The 18,771-nt window shown below is 32.1% G+C and overlaps 1 long non-coding RNA gene across 2 annotated transcripts in view; it reads right to left on the bottom strand.

The window, feature by feature from the left end:
• The window catches only part of LOC111090324, a 106,290-nt gene that overhangs the window by 78,589 nt on the left and 8,930 nt on the right, over positions 1-18,771 (bottom strand). For both annotated transcript variants that reach the window (XR_005371103.1, XR_005371102.1), the window contains exon 2: positions 3,935-4,140. This is a non-coding gene — a long non-coding RNA (uncharacterized LOC111090324). The remainder of the gene's footprint in view (positions 1-3,934; positions 4,141-18,771) is intronic.

Genomic DNA, 18,771 nt, shown 5'->3' with positions numbered 1-18,771 from the left:
AAATATTGCTGCATTATAACACTTCTTCATTGTAATAATATTTTATTTTTTACAGTTAGAAGATATAAGAGCTGAATGTGTCTGAGAAGACTGGCATGATTCAGCAATCAATCTAAAACTATGGGTGCATATGTTAAGCAATACTCTCTGAAGAGTGATAATATAGCCTATTGTCAGTATGTGGAGAACTGCAATAAAATGCCTTTAAGAATGGTAAAATGAAGGATATGTGGCTTTTTTTTTAAAGAGTTAAACTGCAAGATAAATGCCTAATGAATCAGCGTGTAGATATGAAATCACCTAAAAGAGGCAGAATTGTTCCTACCATAGAAACACTGGAGCTATTACTTGATTGAATGCATTAGCATATCCAAAAGGGGAAAGTGTAGTTGTGAACAAGAGTTCATCAGCCATGAAAACACCCAGAAATGAATATTACAAAGGGAAAAGCTACCTCATTCAAATGCTGCGAAACAGAAGGCACTTTCACCAATGAACAGTTTCACCTTGATACATTTAAGTATCTGGTTATTTCAACATCAAGCAATTTTTTGATTATGCTTTGACTTCCCATCATTTATGTCTTCTTACAAGAAACCTATGAACTTCGGTTTCCCTAGTCCAGTGTTACTGTCATTTGTCATGATAAATACATGCATTAGAATTTTGATTTCATTCTGATTAAAATTATGTTTCAAATGAGTGCATTAGGGGCACCTAGTTGGCTTAGTGAACTAGTGAACGCTTCACTCAGTGAAGCGTGTGCCTTTGGCTCAGGTCATAATCTCAGGGTCTTGGGTCAAGCCTCACATCAGGCTCTCTGCTCAGCAGGGGAATCTGCTGCTTTTCCCTTTCCCTCTGCCCTTGCTCTTGCTATAAAATAAAATAAATATAATAAAAGAGTGCATTAGCATTCTGATTTTATATGTCTCTCTTGGTTGAACATGAGCTCTCCCATGAGACAAAAGTCCTTATTTTCACAAGGACAGTAGTAACATACATTCAGAGTAGAGGGCCAGACCCCACACCCGGTGGATACTCACCAGTCTAAGAGGCTTCTATGGAAACAGCCTACCTCTAAGACATGTCTCATGCTGGGAGTCCCTAATGATGCCCTGGATTCATTGCAAAAGTTTCAACCAATTCTTCTAAAGCAAAGTTCCCATATAGCATGATAATATATATAGAAAATTATTTAATTATTACATTGGGCTCCTGTATTTTAAATTTTATATTTCAACCTTTTCAATGTTGGAACTTATATGATTATTATAGTTGATATATATAATTTTTATTTTCTGCCCCATAATGACCTACATTTTGTGTTGAAGTTTTATTAGTTTTATTAGTTATTGCAAATGTATAAACATATACATATACATATAAACCTTTGCAACTTGTATCTATTTTCCCATTATGCAAATAAAATTTTTATTTATCTTTTTAAAGATTTTATTTATTTGAGAGAGAGGGCACACACACACATGAGTCAGGAGGGGGCAGGAGGACAGACTCCCTGCTGGATGCTGAGCCCTTACTTAAAACTCCATCCTAGGACCCTGAGATCATGACCTGAGCTGAAGTCAAATGCTTAACCAACTGAGCCACCCTCTATACAAATAAAAATTTTAAAAGCATTTTAAAATATCTGTATACTATTTCATAGCATGCTTGTACCATTAATGTATTCATTTGGTTCTCTCTTGATAAACATTCAGATGGTTTTCTATTTTTGCTACTATAAATAAAGATGTAATAAATATCCTTAAATATAGATGACTTCACACTGTTATTTTATATTTGTAGGATAGTTTCTGAAAAATGGTGGTACTATGTTAAAATTTGCATTTAAAATTTTTTTGAAAGTTATTTTGGGTGATTTTCTAAATGACCATAGTATTTCACGCTTCTACAAGTAATGTATTAAGATGCCATTTCAAAGCTTCTTCACCAACACTTGATACTAACTTTTGTGAAGTTAACTTATATAGTGTGCAAAAATGGTATTTTGTTGTCATCTTAATGAACATTTCACTGAACATTAGAGGTTGTACATGTATTTATATGTTTATTGGAGATTTGCATTCTTTTCTGTAGATTGTTCACATGCTTTTTTTTCTCTTACAATGTCTTTTCTTATTAATTTGTGGGAGCTTTTGACATTGTAACACTGTAGTTCCTTTTTTGTTCATACGTGTTGCGTAATTTCCCCCCATGCTATGTTTTCTCTTCTGATTTCACTTATAATGTCTTTGGTTATCTATAAATACATACAGTGTATTCATACGTCATCAAATAAGCTTGTCTGTTCTTTTTGACTTCCAGGATTTCTGCCTTATTAAAAAGACCTCCTGACTCCCAACTTATTAATATTTTTATTAATTTCTTGTACTATTTGATCCTTTTTCTTTACATGTTTAATATTCAGCCCATCCATAATTTAACTTATATCTGCTTTGTCTTAGGATTCCAAGTTTGTTTTTTTCAAGCACATATATTATACTTAGGGAAAGTCAGAGCATTACTACTGATATTAAGATGTGTATGCTTGCAGTGGCCTGGGTGGCTCAGCTGATTGGGCATTCACTTGTTGGTTTCCACTCAGGTCATGATCTTGGGATAGAGATCCTGGGATAGAGGTCCTGGGATAGAGTTCTATATTGGGCCTGCACTCAGCAGGGAGTCTCCCTGGGATTCTCTCTTTCCCTCTCCCTCTGCCCCACTCCTCCCCTCTCCTCTAGAATGGATAAATAAATCTTTTTTAAAAAGAAAAAGATGTACATTCCTTGGTTCTTTTTAGTATAGTTTTGAGAACATAAATAAAGCATCTAATCAAGAATTAAACATGTTTAGGTCTATTTAAACTATTCATCTTCTAATTTGAGAACATTTTGTAGAGACTTTGTATGATGAATAATGCATTAAGATGCTAAGTATTGTTAGAAGGCAGCTATTATCCCTATAGTGGTGTGCATATACTACAGCTTTCTGGTTTATGAAATCTCAGGTTGTCACCAGTCTTTGGATTGTGTAATATTAATCTCAGAATCCTGGGTTACTATGCTATTTTGACTTTGTCATTATCACTAATATCCAAAAATAGAATTAATAGGTTCAAAGGGAAGATATTTCCCATGATTTAAGAATGGACATTAAGAACATATTCTATCCTTTTGTAAGCATAAATAAAACTTGCAAAGAGTTAGTTGACTAATTGAATTGATTCCTTTTATTGTATATTGTGCTGATTCCCTAAGCATTGATAGATGATTCAGTGAGAGGATTACCCATTTATAATTATTTTATTCAACTAGGTAGAGTTGAAAGTGTTGAATAGTTGGATTGAAACTAATGTGGTTTTAGTTCTTTGAATTGTGACAAAGTGGGATGGGAGCTAGAGTGGATGGGCATCCAGAGAGTAGTGTGTGGAAACCTTGAAGTCCGAAAAGCTGCTTCCTTGAGTAAATACTACTTGGATTAATCTTACTTGAGAGTTCTTTTGTTTTCATGTCAACTATATCTGTAAACAGGTGATTAATTTTCACCAGCTCTTAGCAAAATGAACATTTATATAGGTCAGTACTAATCTGCCAGCTGTCCACTATTCTGAGATGATGTAAATTCCTTTTTTCCTCTTTGTGTGTTGAAGTATTTATTTTATGAAGGTATGGTCATCATTTTTTGTTAGTTTAATAGTTTTATTTCATTTTGTTTAACTATCCTTACAAGACAAAAAGTTGTCTGCTCTATTTTACTCTCTCATTAAATTTATTTTGGGGTGTGTGTGTTTTAGTGTGTGAGATTCAAATATTTAGAAAGCACTGTTTCAGAAAGCATTATATTCTAAGATATTAATCCTAACCATGTTTTGAAGAAGATATTGACTATAAGGTAGGTACTTAACAGTTCTAGCTAGTTTAAATTTTTTACTTACCTACATATTAGGCTCAGGTTTGCTTTGGTGATCCTAAGAGTATAAATTGAGACAAGGGTAGCTTTAGGTGCAAGATTCCAGCTGGTAGTTACTCTGCCAAAGGTGTTAGCTCTGGGACAGGTCTAAAGTCTCCAATCCTTTCTATTCACTGGAATAGGATCCTGACTGGCAAAGAGCTTCCAAGCTTGAGGTAGGAATCAGTAATTCTGGAATGAAGTACAAAGAAAGACCCTGGATTATTTAACATACTCTCTTTGTGGGATGCTGGCTCTGATCCTGATGGTCTCCATTGCTTTGGTCCAAGTTTGTGAGAACTAAAGCACAGACAGAGGCATTGCAGAAGTGTCAGGCTCAGTGGGAAAGAATGCAGTACTCGATTAGTTATATCTACCTTGGTACAGCTGGGAGAAATTGTGGTGAAATATTCAGATATTTGTCATTCCTGTTTCAGTTCATTTTCTAAAATAACCAGTATAAGGAAATATTTAGCAGCATGGTAAATATGAGTTAAATGAGAACATTTACAATAAAAAGATAGTAATTATATGTGGCAAATTGAAAGAAACATAAAAGTAACAAGTGTAGAAAATATTCAAATCTGTTTTTAGCTGAAAGTTTAGTAACAATTTAGTCACATATTTCAGTTTTTAAGAATTAATGAAATTGTATTTGTAGGATTGTATGTGTTTAGAAGCAACAGAAATTGGGGATGCCTGGGTGGCTCAGCGGTTGAGTGTCTGCCTCCAGCTCAGATCGTGATCTTGGGTCTGCAGATGGAGTCCTGTGTCAGGCTCCTTCTAAGGAGCCTGCTTCTCCTTCTATCTCTCTACTTCTCTCTCTCTGGGTCCCTCATGAATAAATAAATAAAAATCTTAAAAAAAAATAAGCAACATAAATTGTAAGCTTCAAAAAGTTTTAAATCCTAATTTAGTTCTCAAAAATTAGTTTAATTTTCATAATTGTATTAGTTTTTAATCACACTTCTGTAATAAAAACAATAAAATCAAATTTTAATTAGCCATTTGAAATCAGAAAAGAACTAGCAGTTTCTGCTGTGTCACTGTTTTAAAAATATATATACTCAAAGATCTATTTATTATTGATAAAGCTTTAAAGTGAATACTTGATGAGTTATATCTACCTTGGTACAGCTGGGAGAAATTGTGGTGAAATATTCAGATATTTGTCATTCCTGTTTCAGTTCATTTTCTAAAGTAACCAGTATAAGGAAATATTTAGCAGCATGGTAAATATGAGATAAATGAGAACATTTACAATGAAAAGATAGTAATTATATGTGGCAAATTGTATATAAATGCTAAAATATATTCAAGTCACCTAACAAGTTGTTCTTTAAAATACTGACCATATACATAGGTATTGAGTATTGAATATATAGTGGCTTACAAATGCGTGTACTATTGGACTCATCATATCCTCTGCTAATTTGTATTTCTGGCTTTATCTATCTAAAGTTGTTTCCGATTATAGCTCTACTATAGAATTGAATCATTCTACATTATTTTTTAACATGCAGAATCTCTATAAGCTAATGTAAAACAGAGAACACCACCAAAGAAACATTTTGTAAGCAAATACACATTGTTATGTATATATGTGTTAGTATATATATTTTTCCTAAAAGTGTCAGTTACAAAGATGAATTTCCAATGTCTTATCAAGTATATTTTCTTTTTTTTTTTTTTTTTTTTTTTTTTTTTCAAGTATATTTTCAAAAAAAAGTATATTTTCAAGTATATTTTAGTTGACTTTGGCAAATGAAAAAAAGTTCTGAGCTCAATCTTGACCTTCCCCTAGAATACTAGTCAAATGTATTGTTTTACTAATATTATTATCATAAACTTTTAAAAAAATTTTTAAAAGATTTTATTTATTTATTCATGAGAGACTCAGAGAGAGAGAGAGAGAGAGAGGCAGGCAGAGACACAGGCAGAGGGAGAAACAGGCTCCATGCAAGGAGCCTGATGTGGACTCGATCCTGGGTCTCCAGGATCAGGCCCTGGGCTGAAGGTGATGCTAAAGCGCTGAGCCACCGCGCTGACCTATCATGAACTTTTTAAAAGTCTCTGATTTTATGCTCTATAACATAGCTGATTATTTAGTATATGTTTTTATTCATTATATTCTGCATTTATTTGTGAGATGATTTATAGATTTGTTGTATGACATTTAAAAATAAGACTGACAAATTCAAATGACATTTGAGGAGAAATGTCATTTTTTTTTTTTAGAAATAGGATATGTAAAATAAAGTAATAAAGTTCTTACTCTAAGATATTTATACAATTCAGTGTTATTTATTTTGTGGTAAAAATGATGTCTAGAATAAATATGAAAGTCTACCTTTGTTTTATATGGATATAAAGCAAATATATATATACACACTTACTCATGAGTAGATTTAGTTTTTCTTTTCCTCTTATACTCATCTCTGGTTTATGTATCAAAGTTATAAGTGTATAAATAAGTGGTAGAGTTCTTGAACACTTTAACAATTTCTATTTCTTATGGATGAAAAATGGTTTAAAGTTGAAAATGTTATTTGTATTTTAAATGTTCACCAGAGATGACCTAAAGAACCATCTGGGCCTGTTTTTCTTAGCAGGAAGATATTTAACTACAGATTCAATATTGCCAATGTTTACAAGATTATTTCATTTTCTCATTTCTTCATTACTCAATAATTTTTATTTTCTGTGGCATTTTTAATCTTAATTTGTCAAATTTAATAGAATGGCTGTTTTAAAAATATCAAGTTATCTTTTAAATCTCTAATATCCATATTTTTAAACTTGTTTTTAAATTAATATTGCTAACATTTGCTGTTTCTTCTCTTTGCTTGAATATTTATTAATTATTTTTTATTTTTATTAATATTATTTTATTTATTTTTATTATTTTTTATTACTTAATAAACTTTTGGCTAATTTAATTTTTTATTTTATGTTGTTTTCTGTTTCACTAATCTCTGCTGCTAAAGTCTTTAAACATTCTTTGGTTAATTTTTTTTTTTTAGCTATCTAATTTGAAGTTTAGATTTTTGTTTTCAGGATTTCTTTAATATAAGATTTTAGGATAATAAATTTTATAGAGAGTTAAACGTGTATCCCACAAGTTTTAATATATATTTTCATTAAAGTTCATTTTGGATGTTTTATTTTCATCTTGGCTTACCTTTTGAATCTAGAGATATTCATTTTTTAAAAGTGGTTTTGTCAATAAGTTTTATTTATTTGTTTTAAGGACAAACAATATGATCTGCATGATATAATTTTGGAAATTTATTTGATCATTATTTGTGATCAATCCCTATCCATGTAGATTAGAAAATGATGTGTAGGATTGCCTGGGTGGTTCAGTGGTTGAGCCTTGGTCTTAGGCCCAGGGAGTGATCTGGAAGTTCCAGGATTGAGTCCACATCAGGCTCCCTGAGGAGCCGGCTTCTCCCTCTGCCTGTGTCTCTGCCTCTCTCTCTGTCTCTCATGAATAAATGAATAAAATCTAAACAGAAAGAAAAAGGAAAGGATGGTATTCTCTAGTTAGTGGGTTCAGCATTCTGTACATGTCCATTAGATCATTTACACTCATATTGTATACCGATGTTAAACTTACAGATGTAATACTTATACTACTTCCATAGATTTACTGGATATTTTTCTGCCTGATTTACCATGTACTGAGTCACATGTAAAAAATCATGAACTATGATGGAGGAATTTGTCCATTTTTCCTAATAGTTATGGCAGTTTTTCCTTAATAAGTCTTAATAAGTCTGGATTTATTAAAATTTGGGATTATTATATACGCCTAATGAATAAATCCTTCAATTATATGAACATGATTTTCTTTGTTCTAGTAATTTGTTTTTGCTTTCAAGAGTTTTGGGGCTGGATATTAATAAAGCTAATCAGTGCAGCCTAGGTGGCTCAGCAGTTTAGCACTGCCTTCAGCCCAGGCGTGATCCTGGAGACCCAGGATGGAGTCCCGCATCAGGCTCCCTGCATGGAGCCTGCTTCTCCCTCTGCCTGTGTCTGTGCCTCTCTCTGTCTCTCTCTGTCTCTCATGAATAAATAAATAAAATCTTTTAAAAAATAATAAAGCTAATCAGCTTCTTCAGATGATTTTTTTTTCTTTTTTGGTTTCCATCTTTTTTTATCTATAATTCATGTTTTCATGGTTTAGGAGTGTTTCCTATATATGCATTTTGCTGGTTTTAGCTTTTATACCCTTTCACAGTCTTTGTCTTTAAACCAGAAAGTTTAGTTCATTTACAATTACTGGGCTTACTAATCTATTTTTGTTAATTTCTTCTTGTTTTTTTTTTTTTTTTTGTCACATATTTTAAATTGATTAGATTTTGGTTTTACTTTTATATATTTTTCCATTTGCTATAGATTACCCTTGAATTTTACTTGTACAGTTAACATGTCTAAATTTAATCACTGCTTTTGCTCTTATACCAAATGGTTCAAAGATCTTAGAATATTTTATTTACTATTCGGTATTAATGATTGTTATCTAATTCTATCACTCTGTTTTTAAATAAGACATTAATATCTACTTAAAAAACAAAATTAGAATATTTTATATGATCATTTCTTCTTCTGACACTTTGCACGTTTTTCAATTATTTTCATTGTAATTTTCTGGATTTGGAATATGACCTTTAGAAATGATCACCATTTTGTTTTTATAAAATTGTCCTTTTCCTTTTATTGTCTAATTTAAAAACCATTTTTTTTGATAATCCTAGATTAAAAGTCTTTTTTGTCCCTTTAGCACAATGAGGTTATTATTCACCTGTCAGTTTAGCCGTTGTTTTTTTGTAGATTGATTTACAGTTTTTCTTGGATGCATTTGGATATTTTCTTTGTCTTTTGTGTTCTCAGTTGCACTTTGCTATGTCTGGATATGGGGTTTCTTTAGGCATCTTAAATTTGAAGATTTATATCTTTCATCACTTCAAAAAAATCACTTTTAGCATTATTTCTTAACATACTGTTTCTGTTTTATTCTGTATTTATTTTGTTTCAAAATATGTAGGAAATTCTCAGTCTACTCTCATATATTTTAACCTCTCTTTCATATTTCTTAATTCATTAACTCTCCGAGATGCAGTGTGGGTATAATCTTCCCTGATAACGTAAAGTAGAGCATTCCTATTAAGTCTTTTATAAGCCAAATGGTGTAAAGTGAAGACACAGTTATGCTTAATTTATAAAGAACTTTCTGGAAGTGTTCCCAGACATAAAATGTAACATCTTCTAAGTTTTTCGGATACTTAAGGAACATCTTGCTAAAGGATGGAAAAAATAAACTGAGATAAAGCTCAGATGTTCACAGTTGAAAAGTATGGTGGCTTAGATATTGGGATGCTGAGTATAGCTACTGGGGAAGAAGCTTGGTGGTGTCACTCTTGCTGCTTGGAGTATGTGCCACCTTTTATAGAGTATAGAGGCTTGCTACAAGACAAGTGCTAAATGCTATTTTCACTTTTCACCTTTTTTGTAAAAGTGAAAATCCTCTTTGGATTTCTTTCAGTTGGTGCAAAAAACTACTAATTTAAGTAAATATTTTGTAAAAGCTAAGTGGTATAATGTGAATTTGCAAAAAGAAAGGGATACCTGTACTTCTATCAGCTTTCTTTTTTAATGTATGAATTCTTTCATCTATGGCTAAACTGATGTTCAAACTGTCCATTCAATTATGACATTCAATTACTTTACATTTTAATTACTACAAGTTCCCTTGGTTCTTTTTTAAATAATCTTGGTCATTTTATAGTCTCTCATTCCTATTCACATGTTCAAGCCTCACACATTACATATATCTTTAAAGATACATAATGTGTATATCTTTAATTATTAATTAATCTATAATTAAATATATTATCTATCTGTAAATCCATAGAATAATTGATAGTTAAATGTATTATTTTCAATCAAAATATATAGTTAATTATATATGTTTCATATATGATAATCCCAATATTTAATATTTATAAAAACTTGATTCTGCTATTGTTTCTTATGGCCTCAATGCAATGGTGCCTTGTTCCATTTCTTTCTTTCTTCTTTTTTTAAAAGCATTCCTTACTTTATCTTTTTAATTTAATTTAATCTTTCTAAATTTTTAATTTATATTTATTTATTTTTATTTTAGTTACAGGAGTAAAATTTAGAATTTAGTGATTTATCACTTATATATAACACTCAGTGCTCATCACAAGTGTCTTCCCTAATACCCATCACTCATTTAACCCATGCCCCTGCCCACCTCCCCTCCAACAACTTTCAGTTTGTTCTCTATAGTTAAGCGATGGTTTTACGGTTTGCTTCTCTCTCACATATTGTCCCCTATATTCATCTATTTTGTTTCTTAAATTCCACATATGAGTGAAATCTTATAGTATTTGTCATTCTCTGACTTACTTATTTCCCTTAATACACTCTGGCCACACCAAGTCATTGCAAATGGCAAGATTTCATTCTTTTTGATGGCAGATATTTCATTTTATATACATTATATAAATATATACTTCTTTATCCATTCATCAATTGATATATACTTAGGCTCTTTCCATAATTTGGCTATTGTTGTTAATGCCACTATAAACATCGGGTGTATGTGTCCCTTCAAATCAGTATTTTTGTGTTATTTGGATAAATACCTAGTAGTACAGTTGCTGGGTCGTAGGATAGTTATATTTTTAATTATTTGAGGAACCTCCATACTGTTTTAAAGTATGGCTGCACCAGTATGCATTCCCAATGGTGTAAGAGGGTTCCCTTTCTTGGCATCCTTGCCAACCATCTGTTGTTTCCTATGTTGTTAATTTTAACCATTCTGACAGGTGCAAGGTGATTATCTCTTTGTAGTTTTGCTTTATCTCACTGATGATGTGTGATGTTGAGTATCTTTTAATATGTTTGTTAGCCATTTCTTATTTTGTGTTTTGATTGTGAATACATGTTCATTAGAATTTTATCATTAGGAATAATTTGAGGGATGCCTGGGTGGTTCAGCAGTTGAGTGCCTTTGACTCAGGGCATGACCCTGGAGTCCCAGGATTGAGTCCTGAAACGGGCCCCTGCATGGAGCCTGCATCTTCCTCTGCCTATGTCTCTTCTGCTCTCTCTCTGTGTCTCTCATGAATAAATAAATAAAATCTTAAACAGGAATAATTTGAAAGTATGTTCCTCAAAAATGGAAGTGTTTTTGGAAGTACTAGTAACTTGGGGACATTTAATATGAATTACTACTGGTTATTAGATTTTAGAAAAACAATGATAATGGTGAAATCCTCTGGTGTTCCATTTTTCACAGAGATCTCTCAGACACCCCTTTTTAGAAGGACCCCTAGGCTCTGAGTCCTCTTTTTGTGTCCAGTGCAATCTTCAAAAGAAGGCTCAAAGTTATTAGATTTTGTTAGATGCCCTTGTAGTGAATTCAATATTGGATGCTTTCTTACCATTAGATGTACACTTTTTAATTAACCTTTTTAGCCTTTACCATTTTACCTGCTTTATCTTAAGGTATTTAGAATTTTTTTTCTAAAAATACAGAAATTTTAGTTGTTTTGGAGTAGGAAGTTTGTTTAGGTTGCTAATTTAAAAAAATACATGCATGTTTGAATGTAATGTGGATATTCTTTTGAATACACAATTCTACATTATTAGCTCTTTATGCTTATTTCTTTCTGTTTTGCCAAACTTAGCTGGTATTTATTCTAAGGATCATTGTTCTTTGGGTAAAATATGGCATTATTTCAATAGCTAGGGTGAAATATTGAATCTGTAATTGCCCTTCTCTTCTTTCTCTCTTCAAATTAAGTAAGTGAAAATTTGGAAAGCCAAATTCTTTAGACAGAATGAATGTACCAATTTTACTCTATAGAGCATAAATTAAGATTCAGTTTTATTTCATCTTTGCATCATGATGGAACAGACATTTTGCAATTCATCAGTTATTTTAGAAGGGCAAATAACCACCATCTTTTGAGATGAATAAACAAAATTGCTCTTAGAGTCTGCCAGAAACCAGTTAGGAACAAATTGAGAATTTTTATAACTAGTGGTTTTATGTTATTTTGAAACTTTAAAAATCTAGCCATTTTAACTTTTATAATTTGTTGGTATGGGTTTACTTTTATTAGGGCAGTCATAATTTTTAATTATCACAAAGGAAATGTGTACTATATAATTTTCCTTCCTTTTCTTCTGAAACAAATTTCAAAAAACAGAATTCAAAGAGGTCAGATTCTATTTCCAGCAGTATGGTAATAATGATGATATAATCTCAACTACAAATATTCATGAAATAACTAATGTAGTTTATATAAATAACATGTATACTAAAATATGAACAATATGATATTGGGGTCCACCTTTAATATTGTACAAGCTGTCTCCATGAAGAAGCACACTTAAAAACATCTAATCAGTGATTTATTAAGATAATGTTTCAAATAGGGGTCACAGGAGTGTCAAGGTAAAGACAACAGTGAATAAAAACCAAACAAGAAAACAAAGAGCTTACTGAGAAAAGTGACAGTGTTGTTGGGAATCGCTTACCCCAATATTCCCATTATGGGTTCATTTCATGGACAAAGCTATCTTTAAGGACAAGCCTTAATATCACAAAGAACATCTGAAGGGTGTCTGTGTGGCTCAGTCAGCTAAGCATCTGCCTTAGGCTCAAGTCATGATCTCAGGGTCATGGGAGCAAGCCCCAAATCAGCTTCTCCCTCTCACTCTGCTGCTCCCCCTACTTGTGCTCCCTCTTTCTCCCTCTCCCTTCTCTGTCAAATAAATAAATAAAATCTTCAAAAAAAAAGAAGAAAATGTCTGAGCTGTTGTATTAATTTTATAATCTTTATAATTTACGGTTGTAATGGAAACTTAATTAGTATTTTCAGTGTAATAATATGAAAACTACCTCAATAGCTTTACAGCTCACCTTCAAAGATGAAATCATCATTAGATTTCTTACAAACAAAAACTGGGTTGCTAAAAATATTAGGATCATGTGGCAATCTATTTTATTGTTTTATTGCCCTTTATCAGTGACACTAATCAGGAATTATAAAAATATGCAGGTAAGTTTCTAGAAACATTAGTAAATATGCTCAAGATACAATATACATATCTTTCTGGAATATTGCATTTCATCAATTATTTACTATTAAGACAGATATAAGTAAAGTAGAAGCCATTAAATTAGATGAAAATATTTGAAAATTGATCAAAATATGTTGTAGAATAAATAGAAATTTATATCATTAGAAAAGCAACAAACACTAAGTAAATAGAATTACTTTTTTGTGTGTGTAGTGTAATTTAGATTAAAAAGGCATAGCATATACATGACCAAGAATCCATTAAGGTCCCAATTTGTTCACCTAGAAAAAATACAACCATTTCTTGAAAGATGTAGTCTTCCAGAATTTGCACAAGAAGAGACACTTTATAAAGGACTGTATTAGAGAAATTGAATCAACAATTAATAACCCTCCAAAATAGAAAGTGTCAGACCTAAATAGATTCCCTGGAGAAATTCTACCAAACAGATAAAGAAGAAATTATTATACTGATTCTCTTTAATCTCCTTCTGAGGATAGTTGCAGAAGGAATACTCCCTAATTCATTCTATAAATCCAGCATTGTTCAAATAGTAAAACCAGACAAAGACGTTACATGAAAAGAAAACTATGGACCAATATCTCTCGTGAATGTAGAGGTGAAAATCTCCAATAAAATATTTTAAAAATTGAACCCCAAGAGGCTAAAAAGAATTATAAACCATATTCCAGTGGATTTATCACAAGCAAGCCTGGTTTCAACATTTAGAAATCAATTTATGTAATCTATCTACAGATCAAAAAAAATCACAGAATTGTATCAATATATATAGGAAAGACAATTAATAAAATCCAATACCCATTCATGATAAAAACTAAAAATAAACTAGAAATAGAAGTTAATATCCACAATTTGATAAAGAAGATATACAAAAACTCTGCAGCTAACATCATACATAATAGTGAGAACTTGAAATTTTCCACTAAGATCTAGTACAAGGCAAAGATTTTCCCTCTTACTACTCCTTTTCAACATCACACTAGAAGTTCTAACTAATGTAATAACACAAGAAAAGGAAATAAAAGTTATACACTATGTAGAAAATCTAAACTAACTTACAAAAAAATCTCTTAGCATTAATAAGTGATTACAGCAAGTGTCAGGATAAAAAGTTAATATATAAAAGTAGATTGCTGTCCAAAAATCAACAATGGACAGTGGAATTTGAAAGAAAAACACAATACCATTTACATTGGTATCCCCAAAGTGAATAAGGTATAAATTTGATATAATATGTACGAGCTTTATATGAGGAAAACCAAGTCTGATAAGTGAAATCAATAAAGAACTAAATAATTGAAGAAATATTCCATGATCATGAATAGAAAAACTCTAGTGTCAAATGTCAAATTTCCCAGCTTGATGGATAGCTTCAATGCAATCTCAAGCAAATCCAAAGCTGTTATTTTGTAGATATCAACAAACTGATTATAAAGTTCACATGGAGAGACAGAAGATCCAGAGTAACCAATACAGTACTGAAAGAGAAGCAAAAAATTGGAGGACTGACACTTCTCAACTTCAAAACTTACAATAAAGCTTCAGTTATCAAGGCAAGGTAGTATTGGTAAAAGAATAGAGAAATAATAGTGGAATAAAATAGAAAACCTAGAATTTGACCCACATAGATATATAGTTAACTGACCTTTGACAAAGAGTAAAAGACAATACAATGGAGCAGATAGTCTCTTCAAGTAGTGCTGGAACAATTGAACATCCACATGTAAAAAAAGTGAACTTAAACACAGATCTTATATGCTTCAAAAGAAAAAAAAACAAAATGAATGAAAGTTCTAAATATGAAATGCAAAATAACAAAATTCCTAGAAGATAACATAAGAGAAAATCTAGATGACACTGGGCATAATAAGGCATTTTTTTAGAATCAACGCCCAAGATGTGATCCATAAAAGAAATAATTGAAAAGCCGATCTCATTAAAATTATAAACTACTACTCTACAAAAGATAATGTCAAAAAAAATGAGAAGATAAGACACAGATTGGGAGAATGTATTTGCAAGAGATACATCTAACCAAAGACTATAATCCAATATATACAAAAAACATCTAAAACAAGATAACAATCCAATTATAGAGTAGGCCAATGACCTTAATAGACACCTCATAGAGAAGATATACAGATGGCAAATAAGCATATGAAAAGACACTCCTCCTTATATGTCAGTAGGAAAATGCTACTCAAAGCAACAATGAGATACCATTACACACATATTAGAATGGCCAGAATCTGGAATGCTAACAATACCAAATGTAAGGATGTAGAACAATAAAAACTCTCATTTATCATTGGTGGCACTGTAAAATGGTACCAGTACTTTGTAAGACAGTTTGATGATTTCTTATGAGACTAAACATGTTTTTATTATGGATCTAGCAATCACACTGCTTGTTATTTACCCAAAGTATATGAAAACTTACATCACCACAAAAACTTTCATATGGTTATCTATAGCAGCTTTATTTAGAATTTCTCAACTTTGGAAGCAACCATGATGTTCTTCAGTAGATAAATGGATGAATTGTGGTATATCCAGAAAATTAAATATTATTCAGCACTGGAAGGAAATGAGCTATCAAGCCATAAGAAGACATGGAACTACCTTAAATGTATGTTGCTAAGAAAAAGAAATTAACGTGAAAAGGATACATACTATTTGATCCCAACAATATGGCCTATGGAAAAGGCAAAACTATCTAGACAACAAAAAGATCAAATAAATTAAAGGGGATGGGGTGACTGGATGACTCAGTTGGTCAGCTGAAGGCTCATCTGCCTTTAGCTCAGGTCATGATCCCAGGGTCCTGGGATCAAGCCCCACATCAGGCTCTCTGCTCAATGGGGAACCTGCTTCTCCCTCTCCCTGCCACTCTCCCTGCTTGTGTGCTCTCTTTCTGTCAAATAAATAAATAAAATCTTTAAAACAATAAATAAAACTTAAAAAAAAAAAGTCAGTGGTTGTGGTTGTCAGGGGTTGTCAGCAAAGCACGGAGGATTTTTAGGGCCATGAAAATAGTCTGTATGATCTAATGATGGACATAAATTATCATAGTTTTTTACAAATTCATAGAATGTACAACACCAAGAGTGATCCCTGATGTAAACTATAGGATTTAGGTGATATGTTTCATCAGTGTACACTCACCCTTGTTTAAAAAAATGTATCATTCTGGTTAGTGATGTTGAAAATGAGGAAGGCTATGCATTTGTAGGGGCTGGGAATATATGGAGAATCCCTGAACAGTCCTCTCAATTGTGTGATGAACCTAAAACTATTATAAATAAAGTCTTTTAAAAATAAAGACTCCATCAAAGAAATTAATGAGAAATTTATGTGAAATGGTGAAAAAACTAATGCAGCCAATATTACATCTGACACAGATATCTAAAAACCCTATAATAGAGTTTGGACCTAAAAGAATGCAAAATATTTGAAAAAAGTAAGGAAAAAGATTCATTCAAACAAATCATATTTAATTCAAAATCTGATATAATTCATAAACCATTCTTGAGTTAATAAAAAACAACTTTAAGTTCTCTATCTACTAGGAGTCTAAAAACAAACTAATCTCAGGTGCAGAAATGCCAGGTTTTTCCCAACGCAGTGCAATAGTACTACAAACCTAAGTTTAAGAATAGTGTAAAAGCTATTATTGAAAAATTCAGTAATTAGGGTGCTGGCCATAATTATTTGGTGAATGATAGTCATCAACTTTAAGTCCTAGCCTGCACTTGTTATTCTGTTGAAATAATGAGGAGTTTCTTCTGCCAAATTCCATATCCTCATAATGTTAAAGCACTATCTGTTACTGGGCAATGAAGACATTAATTAACCATGAAAACCTGAATTCAAATCTTCAGTGTCTGCCTTGGATTTCATCCATGGTTTATTTCTAATATACCAACAAACCTTATAATAGGTGATCCCAAAATGTAGATTCAGAGACTAATGAGGGGCTTCTGCGTGTGTTTTCACTCTTTGGAAGACTAAGAACAGGTTAAGAAAATTATTTCCTTTAGATTTATCAAACTCAGACCCTCTGAGGCCCAGAGGCCAATGATCAGTGTGTTGGACTGCCTCAGACTGAGATTCCACTAACATTTATAGAGCATTTATTTTGCAACATCATGTAAGGCATTTCCATAACAGTATGTCAGAGTCAGAATATTAGCTTGGCACTTAAGCTTTCTTTTTTTTTAAGATTTTATTTATTTATTTATTTATTTATTTATTTATTTATTTATTTATTTATGAGAGATACACAGAGACAGGCAGAGAGACAGGCAGAGGGAGAAGCAGGTTCTATGCAGGGAGCCTGACGTGGGACTTGATCCCAGGTCTCCAGGATCACACCCTGGGCTGAAGGTGGCGCTAAACTGCTGAGCCACTTTCATAGCATAATAACAAATCAGTTGCCCTTTCGTATCTAGAGCATATGGCTCTCACTTGATACAGTAGCATAGTTTCTACATTAGGGGCATTTTTAAGAATGCAGTCAAAAATTAAATATAATGAGGCCGCCATTAAAGAAATACCATTGATTTTAAAGAAATTTAATATTTGAGGGGCCCCTGAGTGGCTTAGTGGTTGAGCATCTATCTGCCTTTGGCTCAGGTCATGATCCTGAGGTCCTGGAATTGAGTCCCGCATCAGGCTCCCCAAGGGGAACCTGCTTCTCTCTCTGCCTATGTCTCTGCCTCTCTTTCTGCCTCTCTCTCTCTCAGGAATAAATAAATAAAATCTTTAAAAAAAGAAATTTGATATTTGAGAAATGGATGTGTTAGCCATCCATTCCTCTATATTAAAATTACACATTTGGTCTCTATATTAAATTATATATACAGGAAGAAAAATATATAGTGTATGTTATCACAAGTCCTACGCCTAGAAATATCCTCAGGGTTGTTATACCTTTAGCATTTATAGTAATTCTTTATTTTAAAGTGTCAGTTTGAATGAATGACAATTTTGTTTTTAACAAAGCTACAGTGAAATATTTTTCTGCCAGTGAGGACCAAACAACATGATTTCACAAAAATTTAGTAAAAACTGTATAAACCAATTAGTTTTCATTTTTGACCTTGATTAGCAGCACACCTAATGCCAAAGGCAGAGATAAAATTATAATAATTTGCAAATCTTCTATGTCTGGTACTATGTATTTCTTCTATTCCCTTCAGATAGTTTCTGCTTTGTTTTATTTTTGTCCCCCTTTGTTTCATTTTACTTTTCACCTTCATGTCATCAATCAGTTTAGAGTGATATAGGATATAAGAAGAGTTAGCACATTTTTCTCATTGAGCATAGATATATTTAAAGGACTAATAGGCCAGAATATTTGACTTTGAGAATTAGAAATTCCAAGACATGCCATAATAACTACAAGTCATATGCCAATATTCAGTTTTAAATATTTGATGTATCTTCAACCTTGAATGGTGTCACTGATATTGATTTTTTTTATTCCTTGGAAGAATCTGGCCAAGAGATGAATTTATCTGAAACTTCTTAGCTTTCATAAAATATTTTCACATGACCTGGATAGTAGTGTGACAAGCTAGTCACTAGAGACCAGGACCTGAAACCATACGAAGGCAGAGACGTCTGGCAGATGTCAAACAAGCAGTCAAGTCTCTGAAGGTCAGCTGAGGCCAG

Source organism: Canis lupus, chromosome 16, assembly GCF_011100685.1.
Source record: "Canis lupus familiaris isolate Mischka breed German Shepherd chromosome 16, alternate assembly UU_Cfam_GSD_1.0, whole genome shotgun sequence".
Taxonomy (NCBI): domain Eukaryota; kingdom Metazoa; phylum Chordata; class Mammalia; order Carnivora; family Canidae; genus Canis; species Canis lupus.
The sequence above is the reverse complement of the archived record's forward strand: the minus strand, read 5'-3'. Positions and strand labels throughout refer to the sequence as shown.